General features: G+C 48.0%; 1 long non-coding RNA gene across 1 annotated transcript; it reads left to right on the top strand.

Moving 5' to 3' along the window:
• The first annotated feature begins 6847 nt into the window (after window positions 1-6847).
• On the top strand, window positions 6848-10132 carry LOC147112486 (uncharacterized). The gene is made up of 2 exons (XR_015079509.1): window positions 6848-7915; window positions 8006-10132. It is a non-coding gene; the product is annotated as an uncharacterized LOC147112486 (long non-coding RNA).
• Window positions 10133-12696: the final 2564 nt, after the last annotated feature.

Here is a 12696-nt window from a genome sequence, read left to right on the forward strand (position 1 = left end):
TCGACATAGGTTTACGGGCCGGAATACACCCCACAGGCCGCGAGATCTACGTAGACGGTTCCAGCACGGTATCTGCTGGCGAACGACTCACAGGGTGTGGAGTTTATGACCCTACGGCAGACATTGCCCTGGCGATTAAGCTCCCCAGCATTATGAGCGCACAGCAGGCTGAACTGTCCGCGGTGGAGTACGTGGTTACCCACCCCGAGATCTTCCCAACCCCATACACAATTTGCTCGGACAGCATGTTCACATGCAATTCGTGTACGGAGTACCTCGCCATCTGGTCCCGCTGCAGATATACCTCCGCGGACGGACGGCCTTTAACAGTTATGCCCTTGCTGGAAAAGATCCTGGCAGCTGTGGGGGAGGAAGGGGAGGTGTTCATCCACAAGGTGAAGGCTCAATCCACCACAGAACCCCGCAGTCAGGGCAACCAGCAGGCGGATGAGCTAGCCAGGGAGGGTGGCCGCAACGGCATTTTCTGGGACCCCTATGGACCCGGACCCATGGCAGCGATCCGAGACAGGGAGGGAACTCCAGGGAACACAGGGGTGACACCGCCCCTAGATCTAAAGACCGTCCAAACCCTGGATCCCACCCTAAAAACAGTCCTCAAAGCCATTACTGAGGGCAAGCAGGTAGAGGGTCCGTACAGTACAGCAGCCCTCTCAGTCAGGGAAGGCATGCTGTTCCTAGAGGAACAGTGGGTTGTGCCGCAGCAGCACCGGAGGGAATTGCTTCAACTGGCCCATGAGGGTCCAGGGGCAGGACACCCCGGGCCTGAGGTTACCTGGCAACGGGTAGAGCAGGCGGGATGGTGGCCGGGACTTCGAGACGATGTCCGCGAGTTCTGTGCAAACTGTCTTGTATGCGCTGCAAACAACCCAGACCCCCAGAAAAGGAAGGTGCCCATGGGGCACATCAGGAGGGTAGAGGGACCATGGCAATCGATTCAGATCGACTACATAGGGCCCCTGCCCGCCGCCCAGGGAGGCTATAAGTACTGCCTTGTCCTGGTGGATGTGTTCACCAAGTGGGTAGAAGCCTTCCCGTGTAGAACAGCTACGGCGCTGGGTATTGACAAGATCTTGATCCGGGAAGTGTTCTCACGGTGGGGGCTCCCCCGTTTTGTTGAGTCCGACCAAGGGAGTCAGTTCACCGGTCAAGTGATGCAGAACACCCTCATGCTCTTGGGCATTGAAGGGAAGTGGCACGTAGCGTACAATCCCGTCATCTGGGATTGTTGAACGCATGAACCGGACCCTCAAGGAAAAGCTGAGGAAAGAGACAATGGGCTCGCCCCAGGAATGGGCGGAGATCCTGCCTTTAGTCCTCATGGGGATCCGGGCCAGCCAGTCCAAAAGTATGGGGTACTCCCCGCACGAGTTAATGACTGGAAGGATCATGCGAACACCCACCCATGTACTAGCCCCGGTGCTCACTGAGGGCCAGCTCCAAGAGGTGAAGCGAGACAAGTTCGTCCAAATCCTTTTGGAGCACCTGAAACAGATTTATGGGCAAGCGGCTGGGAACATGGGGAGACAGCATCAGGGAAATCGACTGTTGCTGGAACCTCGTAAGCAACAAGAGTGGGAAGTCGGAGACCAGGTCATGGTTAGGAACTATGCCCGTGTGGGGAGTTTTGAACCACTGTACATGGGGCCTTACAGCATTGTAGACAAGGCCAGCCCCATGGTTTATGCAGTGAAGGTGCCCCGACGTACTAAATGGTTTCACATTAACCAGTGTAAGCTGTTTAAGCCGGGTGCACAAGGGCCAACAACAGGGGCCAAGTCTGAGGACAAAAATCCTCAGCCTGCGACAGAGTCACAGACCACACAGGCTGGAACTGTAGCCTGGGTGAAGGGAGGAGTCATCCCAATGGAATGGGAGGTCTCCCCTCTAATTTGGGATTCGGACGAGGAAGAGCCCGAACAGCTCGACCCCACCCTTGACCCGATCAGGGAGGAGGAAGAGTCAGAGGACGAAGATCCCACCCTCGACTCAAGCTTAGGGGAGGTAGGGATTGGGGCGGAGACTCACCACCTGTAGGGACAGGTGAGGTGGGGTCGGATGCCACAAATCCCGGCCCCGGGGGGGCGGAGCCAGAGGGAAGGGAGCCGGAGCCGGCAGCTGTGGTGGGACCACAGGCTGTGATGGTGAAGGTCCCGACCCCCGGTCCGTCAGCCCTGGGAGCCTCGCCCAAGGCACCCCCTCGTAGGTCGACTCGAACGCCTCAGCCCAGAAAGCATTGGCCAAATTCTCCTTATTTCCCCCAACCTCGGTCCAGAGCAGCCCAGGAAAGGCACGGTTCCCGTTCAGCAGCGACAGGCTGCGGGGGATCAAAGCCGAAGGTCAGTGCAGCCCCGCCACAGGGAGCGGCACGCTGCAACCCTCACAGGAATTAAGTAGGCCGCCCGAAGGAGGGCGGCGCTGTACATAGGTTTAGGAAATGATAAGTTAAGCTAGGTAATTATAATGATAGTTTAAGGTATGCAAAGTTTAAGAGGATGGGGACATTTTAAAAGGTAGTTTTCGAAGTCTGCCCAGTATGTGTGTTTGTTTGGAAGCGGGGTCAAGGGACCTGCGCGTCTGTTTAATTAGGCCAGCACCTATTGGGAGCCTGGCTACATCCTCTTATCGATTACAGAAACCAGGGATACAATGGAAAGGATTCTCGTAGCGCTCGCGGCGATCGGATGCGGGCTGGCCTACCGAGGCCACACCAAGGATGTCATTGTGTTCGGATGTTCCGGGGACACAGCCCCCATCGCGACGGATGGGACCGGGAAGCGAGAGGTTGAGGAAACCGCCACCTACTTCCACCAAGGGAGATGGCCAGGATGGCTGGGGACGAATTCTATGGAATACTCCAGCAATTTCGGTTTTGCCTACCAAGAGACTTCATTATCGTGCCCTCGGGTGAGTATCCTTGCACCCAGAGTCAGCGTTACCATGGGAAAGAGGATCTGTTTGGTGTGCAATGGGAACGTACCGCTAAGTAGATGGTGGTGGCTACGAAAGCTGGGAAAGGACATGAAGAACTCTACTATCGAGTGGGAGCGACTGGGTAACAATACCCATCGGACAATTACGGGGACTGACGGACAATTACGTGTGTGTTGGGACAAATGGTGGGAACCAGATGAAGGGATATATGTCTGTATGTGGGGTTCAAAACGCGTTTGCCCCAAGGGCGTATCCATCTTTTTCCAGAGGCAGTGGCAGGATGAAGGGAAAGGGATGAGATGGGATGTCAGCACTCGGGCGTGTGGAGCCCCATTCTCCCCGATTCCGGTAAACGCCACTGAACTCATCACCTGCCCACGCAAGCCCCTGCCCACGATTCCGGTTGCGCTAGCCCAGAAGGAAGGGTGCCCCACTGCCACAAAGGTACCCGGGAACGGGTTAGTATTGGTACCCACCGGTCAGGTGCTGTACCACGGGGTACACTACGCGGTGGCCTCAGTGATTTTAAACCTCACTGAGGTACGATTGCCGGAGTGGTGTCCCAAGGAGACGGAACAGTTGTACCAGGTCCTGTTAACCCGAATGTTCAGACAATTTTACGAGTTTGACTTTGCCGACATCGACAAGGCCAAATTATACACCACACCACAGGAAGTTTTGGATCGGGTAGGGAGGCAAAGAAGGGGCACTGTAAATGACATTTTCACTGCTTTTAACACCGGGACATCTGTTGTCAACGCTCTAGACAACGTGGAGCTGCAGACACAGATCAATGGTTTAAAAGCCCAGTTAAGGATACTGACTAACGAAAATAAGGTAGTGGGTTCTGAGCTACATGAGGACCAGGCCATGACACTACACTTAAAAGAAATAATTGCTGAGCTGGAGAAAGACGCTAGAACAGTAAATGCAGTCATTAGGGAGGATCGGAATGTGTCCGATCAGGCTGCGCAGAACGAGGCCTGTGTGCTATACGGGGCGTGGTTACTGGGCGAGGGCCGCAGTAATCTGGTGGATTTAAAACAAGGTTTGGTCCCATCCTGGAACAGCAACAAGCACTTGCAAGCGCTCCACCATTTCGAGAACGCATTAAGTCCGTGCCAGCTCAGACTAGCTGCAGAGGCGTACCCAGTCCCAGTGGACTGCGGACGCTCGAATCACACTATCATGGGAATAGTGGTAAGGATGCCGGTGTTGGGTCCCGCAGCAAAGCCCGCCCCGGTATACAGGGTGGAGAACATTGGAGTCATTCAGGGGGGTGCGCACATTCGTTACGCAGTGGTCCCGCCTTATGTCATCAGATGGGAGCGTATGATGACAGGCACCGACCTCTCGGGGTGTCGAAGCCGGGGAGCACACATCATCCTGTGTCCCCAGCACTTGAATGCCTTTTTGAAACCACAGTGCGGGTTCCGAGCCGCTAGCGCGAAGCCGATAAATTGAGGTGGGACATACTGTGTCACCACTGCAGCGCCTCACTACCGCCACGGACAGCATGGGTGGTGTCCGGTCAGTGACAGCAGCTTCTGTTTTAAACCCAGGGCTGAAGTTCAAGTGGCACAACAACGGATTGTCCCCATCCCTGTAACTTCCACCTTTCACCTCACTGTAAAAGAGAATTTCACAGACTTGCAGCGATTCGTCGCGCATTTTTGGTTATATCATTCCCCCTCTTCCCGAATGCCTCACCAAGATTTTAAAAGCAGTTATAGTTTCACAGAAGCATTTTTACACACTGGAGCAGAAGACATTAGAGATAGGGAAAGACATATTGGACATAGTCACCCCACCATGGTGGGACCTGTTCACTAATATGGAGTTCCCGGCCTGGATGAGAATAGCATCCCATATCCTAGTAGTGTGTCAGGTTTTAATTGTAATATTCCTACTGTTCGTGCATTGCAAGAGAGGCAAACGCCTCCTGAGGCACGAGAACACGGGAGAATGGAGAGAACGCTATGTACGAGTGGGGGAAGAGGACACCCCAGTTTAAGCTGCTAAGTATTAAAAGTTAAAGCATCCCTCCACTCTTGATTTTAGCCACTGCATGATTTAAGTGTGAATACTGTTGTGTTATAGCCGTTGATAAGATTTTCTGTTTTTTTGATTAATAAAAGGTGTATGCAGGTGGTGTAAGGGGTATCGGCCCCTTCACATCTGAAAGATGAATGTGTTATAGTTTAAGGTAGTACTGCCTATGATTGTCCAATTGTACACAAGGTAATTTTTCTGAAATGGGAACTGCATGTGTCGTGGGGGTCATAGATAGTTAATTACCAGGAATGTTTGGATGTGAGGAATCAGGGAAAATTTGCTCACCAAGGATTATTGATACTTTAAGCAAGCTCTCAGTATCACAGGGGGGAATGTAAGATTCAAAATTTTCAGTAATTAATCACACAAGAAAATAGGGTTAATAAGACAGTTTATTGACCAAAAGAAGCTTGTACAGAAAAACCTTTGATAAAAGGGCATACAAAATGGCCGCCGGACCTCGTGATCAGTTTCTGGGACCATTTGATTTCTGTTACTGCAAGCCAGACAGGCTTGTGGATTGAGGACAGTAAGCCCGCGAAAGCCAGTATCGGGAAACCGAAACTCATGGAACTGAGCATACATACCAATTAGATTCTAAGTACAGGACAGTTTTGGGTAACAGGATGCGGCCCATCAAGAAATGGGCAGACAATTGAATGAACACTTAAACCCATTTACTGTACAAAGGAAAACCGTTTAACAGCCATCAAGGGCAATCTCCAGACCGATCAATATACGAACCGAGTTACGGTGACAAAGGAAAAGACATTATCGGCCCAGGAAGGCCAGTTAAGCTATCACCAGCTCCCGTTACAAAGACAAAGCGCCCCTGCAGAGATTTCTGCCCGCCAAAAATATTACAAAGACTGGACTATGATTTGGCGGGAGATAAGACTGTCCCAAAAAGGTATAACTGTGGATTGAAAGGTCCATCAGGGGCTTCGCTTCAGATTCACGCTTCGGGAACATGATTCAGTAGTTACGATTCGATTCAGGACGTCTCTCCTTTTGAGAACGCTTCAGGAGGGACTCTTTGGCCAAACAAGGCTCGGCCACGACGGGAAGACGAAGGAGGGTGGCCCGGGTACCTTTGTCGGGAGATCATCGACGACCCAGGCCGAAGGAGAAGACACCCTCGGGAAAAACGACAATCCAGGCCGGAGAAAAGGACACTCCGTGCCTAGCACTCCAGTGCCTCAACATCCCATTCGGTAACGGACCTTCCATGTGCATCCATTTCTACAACATCACATCGGTAGCAGAGTCTCCAAGGTGCATCCAGTTCTTCGGCAGCATTTCAGTAAAGGTAACACAGGTTTAACGGATTCGTCCATGATGAGCGCTCATCAAGGCTGTATCTGCTGCTTCATCGCGTAAGAAAAACAAACTGCGCCAGAAGTTTCCAAATCCACGTGACGACGGAAAGCTGTGCCAAAAGGCTGCGAACCCCCTTTTCGCGAATCTGAAAGTGGTGAGCATGATCCCGAGTTCCTCAAGTCGAAACTTAGTTTAGGTCTAGGGGAGGGGGTTAAGGGTAATCGTAATGTGTTTCCCCTTTTACGATGTGCCGTGTGTTTCCCATTTCCATAGAGTTAAGTTTATAGATATGTGCATGCTTGTAGTTACTTTAATCTGTGCTTATGACATGTATTCTATAATGCTGCAAACTGTTTAATAATAAAAGCATCCATTTTGTGCTATTCAACCTGGTCTATTGAGTTTTTCTCTGCACTACAGTTCCCTGCACCTAAGTCCAAGGTCTAGAACCGTAGGGAAGAGTGTGAGGGTGCCAGTCAGTTCCTTTTTGTAACCTCTAGATGGCACCTTCACTGTTCTTTTGTTAATTGTCCTAGTTTTTGGTGTTAATTGTTTCTAACCCTGTTAGTCTTAAACAGCCGGTTAGCTGTTTATGGGTGGCACCTGGTTTTCTTGGTATATAAGTTCTGTTGTTGTTTCACTCAGTGCTCAGTCCTCACTAGGGTGAACCAGGGAGTTAGTCTTGACAATGTGCCTTGTCTTGACTAGGTTCTCTGTGTGACTAGCCTTTCCTCTATGGCAGCTTGCCTTCACAAGCTGGCTGCCATAGTTCTCTTGAGCTATGTATCTAAGTCTGTGTTCTAGTTCTCTCGAGCTATGTATCTAAGTCTGTGTTCTAGTTCTCTTGAGTTATGTATCTAAGTTTGTGTTCTAGTTCTCTCGAGCTATGTATCTAAGTCTGTGTTCTTGTCTCTGGATTTAAGATGTATTTAAGTCTTGTTCTGTTGAGCTGCTTGTCTTGGTAAGGTGCTGTTTGGACTAGCGTGTTGCTATGTGGGAGCCGTTGGGATCTTGTCTTGAGCCTTGCATTGATAAGCCGATTACCCTCGGGGTAGCTTGTCTGGAGTTGTGCCTTGGCAAGCCGGTTGCCCCTTGTGGTAGCTTGTTGCAAGCTCAGTATAGACAAGTGGGCTTCCTCATGGAAGCTGTCCTGAGTTCCTATCTTGACTAGCTGTCTTGTAACTTGTCTCTAGTTCTCTTGTCTCTAGTTCTTATGTATATTGCTGTGTCCCTTGTGTTAATCTGGTTATGTGTGAATTTAGTAAAGTTCAAACAAAGTATTGTATATTTGTCTCTTGTCTGGTTTCTGCACTTGGGTCCAGATCCTACCTTTGCCTGGAGAGCACGGCCTCGTATTTATACGGCCCCGTGGCTCCCCAACCCTGACAGTAGGACTGAGCCATACATAGACCCAGCAGAAACCAACCGGCTAAGGTCTGAAAGTCTCGAGTTAAAATTTCAAGTTCTCTTAGGCGATATAAATTCTCGAGTTAAATTTTTTAGTTCTCTTGGGCAATTTTTTGAGTCTTCTAGGAGTAAGACCCCCCACTGTGTTAAAATTTCAAGTCTCCTGTGTTTAAATTTTTGTGTGAACTTTCGAGTCTCCTGGGCCTTCATAGTGTTAAACTTTTAAGTAAAATTTGAGTCTCCTGGGCTGTTACTGTATTTAGACCCCCAGGTGAACTCTCAAGTCTCCTGGGCCTCTATTGTGTTCGACCCCCCAGGTGAACTCTCAAGTCTCTTGGACCTTCATTGTGTTAGAATTTTGAGCAAACTTTCAAGTTTTCTGGGCCTTTGTTATATTTTCAAGTTGATCTCTCAAGTTTCTTGGGCCTCTACTGTAAGACCCCCAGGTAAAGCTCTCAAGCTTCCTGGGCCTCTACTGTGTTAAACCCCAAGTAAATTTTCAAGTCTCTTGGGCCTCTACTGTTAGACCCCCAAGTAAATTCTCAAGTGTCCTGGGCCTTCTGTGTTAAATCCCAAGTAAATTTTCAAGTTTCCTGAGTCTCTATTGTGTTAATTTGAGAACTTTCAGGTCTCCTATGTTAAATTCAAGTGAATTTTCAAGGCTACTGGACCATTACTGTGTTAAACTTTCAAGCTTTTCCTGGGCCTTCTGTGTTAAATCCCAAGTAAATTTTCAAGCTCTCTGGGGCAAATAACTCCCCCCTGTGTTTCTGTGTTTAATTCTCGAGTTCCCTAGGAAGAAGACCTTGTTGTGTTTTGTTATTCTTCTGGACAAATGAAACTTTTGAGCTCTACTGGATAAGACATTCTCGAGTTCTCCTGGACAATTGCATTCTCAAGCTCTCTTGGACAAGTTAGATTCTCGAGTCTTCGCCCTTCTTGGATCCCTTCGGAATATAATCCATTGAGCGTGCTAACTTTGGAGAATGATGACTCTGTTGCTTACAAAGATTTTGGTCATATGATTGCCACGACATGTCCCTGCCGCTAGTGGATGAAGAGGATGATTTCGTCTTTAGATTTCTGAACATCTGTAGTTTGTGAAAAGTTGGAATGGAAGATATCATTGCTTGAGAAGCTAAGAAGATTTGCCATGTGTACTAAAACAGACTTTCAGTTTTTTGACTTGGTTCTAGATGCCCTGGAGGGTGTGTGGCTGCCTCTGTTTTACACGTGTGACTTCGGATTGATCTAGCTTAAGCCTTTAAGTCTTTTCCCCACTTGGTTATCCATACCACTAATTCAGAGGTTTAGAGAATTTAAGTATTTTGCCCTATGTTCATTTAAATGAGCGCCCAGTGTCTTAGCGCCCAGTGTCTTAGCGCCCAGTGTCTTAGCGCCCAGTGTCTTAGCGCCCAGTGTCTTAGCGCCCAGTGTCTTAGCGCCCAGTGTCTTAGCGCCCAGTGTCTTAGCGCCCAGTGTCTTAGCGCCCTGTTTGTCTCTCGAGCCCCTGTTTGTCTCTCTCTCGAGCCCTGTGTTTGGAACGTCAGGAGCCGTTCCTTGGGGAGGGGGTCCTGTGAGGGTGCCAGTCAGTTCCTTTTTGTAACCTCTAGATGGCACCTTCACTGTTCTTTTGTTAATTGTCCTAGTTTTTGGTGTTAATTGTTTCTAACCCTGTTAGTCTTAAACAGCCGGTTAGCTGTTTATGGGTGGCACCTGGTTTTCTTGGTATATAAGTTCTGTTGTTGTTTCACTCAGTGCTCAGTCCTCACTAGGGTGAACCAGGGAGTTAGTCTTGACAATGTGCCTTGTCTTGACTAGGTTCTCTGTGTGACTAGCCTTTCCTCTATGGCAGCTTGCCTTCACAAGCTGGCTGCCATAGTTCTCTTGAGCTATGTATCTAAGTCTGTGTTCTAGTTCTCTCGAGCTATGTATCTAAGTCTGTGTTCTAGTTCTCTTGAGTTATGTATCTAAGTTTGTGTTCTAGTTCTCTCGAGCTATGTATCTAAGTCTGTGTTCTTGTCTCTGGATTTAAGATGTATTTAAGTCTTGTTCTGTTGAGCTGCTTGTCTTGGTAAGGTGCTGTTTGGACTAGCGTGTTGCTATGTGGGAGCCGTTGGGATCTTGTCTTGAGCCTTGCATTGATAAGCCGATTACCCTCGGGGTAGCTTGTCTGGAGTTGTGCCTTGGCAAGCCGGTTGCCCCTTGTGGTAGCTTGTTGCAAGCTCAGTATAGACAAGTGGGCTTCCTCATGGAAGCTGTCCTGAGTTCCTATCTTGACTAGCTGTCTTGTAACTTGTCTCTAGTTCTCTTGTCTCTAGTTCTTATGTATATTGCTGTGTCCCTTGTGTTAATCTGGTTATGTGTGAATTTAGTAAAGTTCAAACAAAGTATTGTATATTTGTCTCTTGTCTGGTTTCTGCACTTGGGTCCAGATCCTACCTTTGCCTGGAGAGCACGGCCTCGTATTTATACGGCCCCGTGGCTCCCCAACCCTGACAGAAGAGTGGGTCGAACCACTCAAGAGTAATTATTGCACGAAGCCTGGTAGGAGGCCAGAACGAGCAAGAGAAACCCCCTACAAGAGCATAAGAAGTAGAAGCAGGAGTAGGCCATAAGGCCCCTTGGGCCTGCTCCGCCATTCAATAGGATCATGGCTGATCTGAAACTAGATTCACATCCACTTCCCTGCCCGCTCCTCGTAACCCCTAAATCCCATATCAGCTAGGAAACTGTCTATCTCCGTTTTAAATGTATTTAATGTCGCAGCTTCCACAGCATACTGAGGTAGCAAATTCCATAGATTACTACTCTCTGAGTGAAAAAGTTTCTCCTCATCTCAGTTTTGAAAGGGCAGCCCCTTATTCTAAGATTATGCCCCCTAGTTCTAGTCTCACCCATCAGTGGAAACATCCTCACCGCATCCACCCGATCAAGCCCCTTCACAATCTTATATGTTTCGATAAGATCGCCTCTCATTCTTCTGAATTCCAATGACTAGAGGCCCAACCTACTCAACCTTTCCTCATAAGTCAACCCCCTCATCTCCGGAATCAACCGAGTGAACCTTCTCTGAACTGCCTCGAGAGCAAGTATATCTTTTCTTAAATATGGAAACCAAAACTGTACGCAGTATTCCAGGTGTGGCCTCACCAGTACCCTGTATAACTGAAGCAAGACTTCCCTGCTTATATACTCCATCCCCCTTGCAATAAAAGCCAAGATTCCATTGGTCTTCCTGATCACCTGCTGTACCTGCATACTAACCTTCTGTGTTTCATGCACCAGGACCCCCAGATCCCTTTGTACTGTTGCACTTTGCAGTTTCTCTCCATTTAGATAATAACTTGCTCTTTGATTTTTTCTGCCAAAGTGCATAACCTCACACTTTCCAACATTATATTCCATCTGCCAAATTTCTGCCCACTCACTTAACCTGTCTATGTCCTTTTGCAGGTTTTTTAGGTCCTCCTCACTCACTGCTTTCCCTCCCATCTTTGTATCGTCGGCAAACTTAGATATGTTGCACTCGGTCCCTTCCTCCAAATCATTAATATAGATTGTAAAGAGTTGGGGTCCCAGCACTGACCCCTGCGGAACACCACTAGTCACTGATTGCCAACCTGAGAATGAACCATTTATCCCAACTCCCTGTTTTCTGTTAGATAGCCAATCTTCCATCCATGCCAGTATATTACTCCCAATCCCGTGATTTTTTATCTTTTGCATTAATCTTTTGTGTGGCACCTTGTCAAGTGCCTTTTGGCAGTTCAAATACACCACATCCACTGGTTCCCCTTTATCTACCCTGTTTGTTACGTCCTCAAAGGATTCGAGCAAATTTGTCAAACATGACTTCCCCTTCATAAAACCATGCTGACTCTGTCCGATTAAATTATGCTTATCCAAATGTCCTGTTACTGCTTCCTTAAAAATGGACTCCAACATTTTACCAACCACAGATGTTAGGCTAACTGGTCTATCATTTCCAGCCTTTTGTCTACTTCCCTTTTTAAATATGGGCGTTACATTAGCAGTTTTCCAATCTGCCGGGACCTTTCCTGAATCCAGGGAGTTCTGGAAAATTACCAGCAATGCATCCGCAATCCCCACCGCCACTTCTCTCAAGACCCGAGGATGTAAGCCATCAGGTCCAGGGTATTTATCTGCCTTTAGTCCCATTATCTTACCGAGTACCACCTCCTTAGTGATTTTAATCATGTTTAGCTCCTCCCCCCCATAGCCCCCTGTTTGTCCAGTGTTGGGATATTTTTAGTGTCATCTACTGTAAAGACTGATACAAAATATTTGTTCAGCGTTTTTGCCACCTCCATGTTCCCCACCACTAATTTCCCGGTCTCGTCCTCTAAGGGTCCAACATTCACGTTAGCCACCCTTTTTCTTTTTATATAACTATAGAAACTCTTGCTATCTGTTTTTATATTTTTTGCTAGTTTACTTTCATAATCTATCTTCCCTTTCTTAATTAATCTTTTAGTTATTCTTTGCTGGCTTTTAAATGCTTCCCAATCATCTATCCTCCCACTAGATTTGGCTACTTTATATGCCCTTGTTTTCAGTCGGATACTATCATTTATTACTTTACTTAGCCACGGATGGCTGTCATTTCTTTTACGCCCCTTTTTCCTCAGTGGAATATATTTTTCTTGAAAGTTGTGAAATATCTCCTTGAATGTACACCACTGCTCATGTACCATCTTACACTTTAATCTATTTTCCCAGTCCACTTTAGTCAACTCTGCTCTCATATCTTCTTGTCTCCTTTATTTAAGCTTAGTACGCTGGTTTGAGATCTAACTCTCTCACCCTCCAACTGAATTTGGAATTCAACCATGTTGTGGTCACTCATTCCAAGGGGATCCTTTACCAGGACATTTTTTATTGATCCTGTCTCATTACACAGGACTAGATCTAAGATTGCCTGCCCCCTGGTTGGTTCAG

This window comes from Somniosus microcephalus, chromosome 9 (assembly GCF_052327205.1).
Source record: "Somniosus microcephalus isolate GS21.2 chromosome 9, FLI_Smic_1.0, whole genome shotgun sequence".
In the NCBI taxonomy this organism is placed as follows: Eukaryota; Metazoa; Chordata; class Chondrichthyes; order Squaliformes; family Somniosidae; genus Somniosus; species Somniosus microcephalus.